Source organism: Rhinopithecus bieti, unplaced genomic scaffold (assembly GCF_001698545.2).
Source record: "Rhinopithecus bieti isolate Rb0 unplaced genomic scaffold, ASM169854v2 scaffold_64270, whole genome shotgun sequence".
Lineage (NCBI taxonomy): Eukaryota > Metazoa > Chordata > Mammalia > Primates > Cercopithecidae > Rhinopithecus > Rhinopithecus bieti.
This window is the reverse complement of record NW_016824166.1, coordinates 4,566-10,411: the sequence shown is the minus strand read 5'-3', so window position 1 is coordinate 10,411 and position 5,846 is coordinate 4,566. Positions and strand designations below refer to the sequence as shown.

At 44.2% G+C, this 5,846-nt stretch overlaps 1 pseudogene; it reads left to right on the top strand.

Annotated features, from left to right (window-relative positions):
* The first annotated feature begins 337 nt into the window (after nucleotides 1-337).
* Nucleotides 338-1,300, top strand: LOC108522059 (melanoma-associated antigen 8-like; annotated as a pseudogene).
* Nucleotides 1,301-5,846: the final 4,546 nt, after the last annotated feature.

The window sequence follows — 5,846 nt, the reverse complement described above, 5'->3', positions numbered from 1 at the left end:
CGGAGGCCCCTCTTGGCATCAGAACACAGGAACCACACAGTTCCTGGCTCTACCAGCCCCTTCTGTCCAGTCCGGAACCTCTGCCTTTGCCCGGAGGCTGCACCCCTGAGATGCCCTCTCGATTTCCCTCCTTCGGTTCGCAGGGAACAGGCCAGCCGGGAGGTGGGAGGCACCAGAGGAGCACCTGAAGGAGACCTTGTAGTAGCCTTGTTAGGGCATCCAGGGGTGGTAACCCGGCTGAGGCCTCTCACACGCCTTCCGTTCTCCCCCAGGCCTGTGGGTCTCCAATTGCCCAGCTCTGTCCCACACCTCACCTGCTGCCCTGACCTGAGTCATCATGCTTCTTCGGCAAGAAGCTCAGTCCTCCAAGGCTGAGGGAAGGCCTTTCCAGGCCCAAGGACAGGCACCGGGGCTTTATGGATGTGCAGACTCCCACAGCTGAGGAGCAGAAGGCCTGCATCTCCTCCTGCTACTCTGATCATGGGAACCGTGGAGGAGGTGCCTGATTCTGGGTCACTGAGTCCTGCCCAGAGTCCTCAGGGTGCCTCCTCTTCCTTGACTATCACCAACGACACTCCATGGAGTCAATCCAATGAGGTTTCCAGCAGCAATGAAGAAGAGGGGCCAAGCACCTCCCCAGACCCAGCTCACCTGGAGTCCATTTTTCGGGAAGCACTTGATGAGAAAGTGGCTGAGTTAGTTCATTTCCTGCTCCGCAAATATCAAATTAAGGAGCGGGTCACAAAGGCAGAAATGCTGGAGAGTGTCATCAAAATTACAAGAACCACTTTCCTGAGATCTTCAGCAAAGCCTCTGAGTGCATGCAGGTGATCTTTGGCATTGATGTGAAGGAAGTGGACCCTGCCGGCCACTGCTACGTCCTTGTCACCTGCCTGGGGCTCTCCTATGACGGCCTGCTGGGTGATGATCAGAGCACACCCAAGACCGGCCTCCTGATAATTGTTCTGGGCATGATCTTAATGGAGGGCAGCTGTGCTCCTGAGGAGGCAATCTGGGAAGCATTGAGTGTGATGGGGCTGTATGATGGGAGGGAGCATAGTGTCTATTGGAAGCTCAGGAAGCTGCTCACCCAAGAGTGGGTGCAAGAGAACTACCTGGAGTACCGTCAGGCCCCGGCAGTGATCCTGTGCGCTACGAGTTCCTGTGGGGTCCAAGGGCCCTCGCTGAAACCAGCTATGTGAAAGTCCTGGAGCATGTGGTCAGGGTCAATGCAAGAGTTCGCATTTCCTACCCATCCCTGCATGAAGAGGCTTTAGGAGAGGAGAAAGAAGGAATCTGAGCAGGAGTTGCAGTTAGGGTCAGTGGGGCAGGTTGCTGGAGGGTCTGGGCCAGTGCACTTTCCAGGGCCACAAACAACCCCTTCCCTGTCCTCTTACATGAGACCCATTCTTCACTCTGTGTTTGAAGAGAGCAGTCACCGTTCTCAGTAGTGGGGAGCATGTTGGGTGTGAGGGAACACAGTGTGGACCGTCTCTCAGTTCCTGTTCTATTGGGTGATTTGGAGGTTTATCTTTGTTTCCTTTTGGAATTGTTCCAATGTTCCTTTTAATGGATGGTGTAATGAACTTCAACATTCATTTTATGTATGACAGTAGACAGACTTACTGCTTTTTATATAGTTTAGGAGTAAGTGTCTTGCTTTTCATTTATATTGGGAAACCCATGTTGTTTCTTGAATTCAGACACTGTAAGAGCAGAGGATTAAGGTTTTTTTAGAAATGTGAAACAACATAGCACTAAAATACATGAGATAAAGACATAAAGAAATTAAACAATAGTTAATTCTTGCCTTCTTTGTACCTCTTGGTGTACCCTATGTATCTGAATTTGCTTGGCTTCTTTGAGAATGAAACTGAATTAAATATGAATAAATAAGTCCCCCTGCTCACTGGCTCATTTTTTCCCAAAACATTCATTGAGCTTCTGCTATTTGGAAGGCCCTGAGTTAGTATTGGAGATGCTAAGGTAAGCCAGGCCCACCCCTGACCTTAGGGTGGTAGAGTCTAGTATCTGCAGTCACATAACTAAGGTGGCCAGGTATCTTTTAAGATCTAAAGGGAAAATAAGAGGGATGAGCATGTGGAGCAACAGGTGAGAGTGGTGGAGTGTACATGCCCTGAGCCAAGGCCTTTTGGGCTTTGGGAAACTGCAGTACCTTTTGGGTGAGCTGATTCTAATGAAGCGGGGTGGGGCCAGAGCCAGATTCTCAGAGGACAAGAGAAAAGCTTGGAAGGGAAACCTGCTCAGCAGTTCCTTTTGGATGGTGGATGAAACAGAGAGGCATCTCCTCCTGGGGCAGGAATGGGAGGTGTCCTGCACTCTTGTCTCAGTGCGGTTGAACACAGCACACAAAGTTGGTGATGGATACCCATCATACACATGGGTTTCCTGAGAGATAAGCATGAATCTGCTGAGATGTGAGGCCCAGATGCCACTGGACATGTGCTTGTTTTCCTGGTTGTGAGAGCCAGAACTCACTGTATTAAAAAGGCACTCTGATTAGCTTATCTGAAGCGCAATTTGGCCAGTTTTAACAAGGGAAAGATTTGGGGTGGTGATATAATGAATGAAAATGGTGGTTTAGATGGAAAAGAAGCTGAGAGAGAGGGAAGGACTTTATTCTTGACTCATATTCTAGGAGCTCTGAGTTGCATTCCAGTTGAGGAAGACTCCTGCACATTGAAATTTTGAAGTATACCCTCTGAGTGGGTAAACTTACTGAAATTCATTGACGAAACTTCCTTTTTTGGCTAAGTAATTCTTCCAGGTCCTAATAAGCTGCATATTTTCTGATAAGTCTTGGAGAAATCAACAAGAACAAAATCCGAGAGTGCTAGGATCTGGGGTCAAATAGTAGAAACATAGTCATCTGCCGTTCTTTAAACTTCTAAATTACACAAGGCCCTGAGCCAGGTGCATCATTTACATTGCATACACTCCAACAGTGCTATTGTATAGGGATCATCACACCTGCTTCACAGATGAAGAACCCAAGGCTCACAGGGCTTGGGCATTTCCCAGGATCACATGGCTAGTAATAGGGCTGGAACCAGATCTCCAGTGTGATTCCTATGGAGCCCATGCTCTTCCCATTCCTGACAGCCTGACGCCCACCTCCTGAGTAGCAAGTAGTTTATTTCTCAGCACTGCATCATGTCTCTCAGGTGACAAAAAGAAGGAGCCTGAGGCCAAGGTACTAAAAGCAGGCCAAAAGAAGGTGACAACGAGAATCAAACAGCATTAGGGGCATGGTGGTTCCCCTGGGAGCTGACTGTTGGGTGCTTTCTGTTGAGCACCTACTATCAAACATGTTATGGGAGAGCCTACAAGTGCTCATCTACATATTGGATTCTCTCCTTCAGCACATAGGACAAGTACACTCCAAGCCAGCATTTCTGTCTGGCTCCAGCACTTTCCTGAATTACAACACCCTTCATCTGGTCCCCCTCATGTACCCTCTGTTCCATCTCTGGAAACCTAGCCTGCTGCTTGCTCTTCCCTGCTACATCTTGAGGCTGCACAGAATCACCTGCCCTCCCCAGGACATGGAACATTCCTATCCCCTGCAAAAGTTCCCTGACTTTTCCACCACTCACCCTCATTCCTGTCCCACAGCCACAGCCATTCTGGACTGTAACTTTAGACACCTGGTCCTCTCCCTGGGAGTCCTCTAAATACTCTTTGTTTTCTCAGTGGGGTGTGAGTGGAGTCTGCATTGCACATAATATCTTGATTCTTGGGATACAGCACGGAAGGTAGAGAGTAGTTTGTCTAAGTCACTAGCATATTTGCAGAAGGATTGTGATGAGCTTCTTATTCAAAGCTGGGGACTGAACAGGCAAATGGATGGTGCTCAGGAATCCCATTCCTTCATAAAAGGTAGAAGAAGAGCAGTCATCTCCTGAAACTGAATTCTTACAAATCCTGGGCTCCTCCTAGGATGTGAGAAACTGTTCCTTGGTGGACATGCCAGCTGGAATTTGAAAAGAACCAGCCTTCCACTGCCTCCTGTCTGGCATCTGCCCCCAGGAACATACTGGCTTTCAGTGTGACTAGTGGCACCTATACAGGTGTTCAGACAACAACAATCATGTGGAGGGTAGCAGAGAAGGTGGGTAAGATTCTGCCCCTGCATCAGATGGAAGGAGGAAATCCTCAGCCTCCTGAGAAGACAGATGGTGTTGCAAAAGGAAGGGCAGAAAATGCTATGGAGTGAAGAAGGTGAACTCACCCAGCTGACCTTACAGGATTATCTTCAAATTAGATGGGTTAATGCATTTGGAAGCATCTGACACATAGCAGTCCCTTACAGATTCAGAGAAATTCAAAGAAAATCTGATCTCAGAACCTTCTCCAAGAAATTAAGGGTGTAGTTATCATGACAAATTATAGTTTGTGTATAGTTGCCTTTATTTCTAGCTGTGTTCAAAGCCAATGCTTCTCAACAACAGTATATTTTTTTAATTTCTCAGATTGACATCAGACATTAGGACTTGTCTGATCTATCAAAAAAGCTAACTATTGGTTTTGTAAGGTTCATTTATTATTTCTCTGAAATTTCTGAAATTTTAATTTCATTAATTTTTCTCTTCCTATCTATACCACCCCATCTCTTTCTTTGCCTTAGTTTTAACGTACTTTTTCTCTACTGGTTATTTAAGAGCAAATTTTAGATGTTTTATTTGAGCCCTTTGTTACTTTCTAATGTAAGCATTTAAGGACATAAATGTTTCCATAGGCACTACCTTAGCTGAATTCCAAAATTTTAAAACATCATATTTCCATTTTTATTTATCAGAAAATATTTTTTAGTTTTCCTCAATAATTTTTTTAAACTTAAAGTAGTAACAATGTGTTGTTTATTTAAAAATACTTGGGGACTTTATAGGTATGTCCTTTGTTATATTTGTACTTTATTCCTTTATAGATTTTTAAACTATACTTTGTACAATTTCGGTTGTTTTAAATTTTTTATGGGTTGTTTAATGGTCTATCTTGGTAAAAACTCCACATACACTTGAAAATATTATACATTCTGTTCTTATTCTGTGGAGTGTCCAGTAAAGGCCAATCAGATCAAGTTAGTTCCTTGTGCTGTCAGTTTCTTCTATAACCTTGCAGAGTTTCTGTCTACTTCAGCCATTTACTCAGAGAGGAGTTTTGCAGTCTCCAAATGCAAGTGTAGATTTGACTATTTATCCTTTCAGTTCTATCAGATGTTGTTTTGCGTATTTTGAAATAATGTTTTTAGGTGAATTAACGGGATTATGTCTTCTTTCTTAATTAACTCTTTTATCATTGCATAATGTCCCTATTTATCCATGGTAATTTTCCTTCCTATAAAGTTTTAAAAAGTTTACTCAATGTAATCACTCCAACTTGCTTTTTTTAATTTTTAATTTCGTTATTTAAATTAACAGTAATTTTGTTTTCTTTATGTGTCCTGTTTTGTGGCCTTAGTCCATGTGTAGATTTAGGGAACCACCACCATCAAATCATTTTCCACAATGGTTGTACCATTTTCATAATTCCCACTAGCAACATATCAGATTTAAAATTGTTCTTCATCTTTGGTAGCACTTAGTAATGGTTCTTTGTTGTTGTCGTTGTGGTTTTTTTTTGTCTTTTTTTTTTGAGACAGAGTCTCACTCTCTTGCCCAGGCTGGAGTGCAGTGGTGTGATCTCAGCTCACTGCAGCCTCTGCCTCCTGGGTTCAAGCCAGTCTCCTGCCTCAGCCACCCGAGTAGTTGAAATTACAGGCATGCACCATCACGCCTGGCTATTGTTTTTTTTTTTTTTTTTTTTTTTTTTTTTTTTTTTTTTTT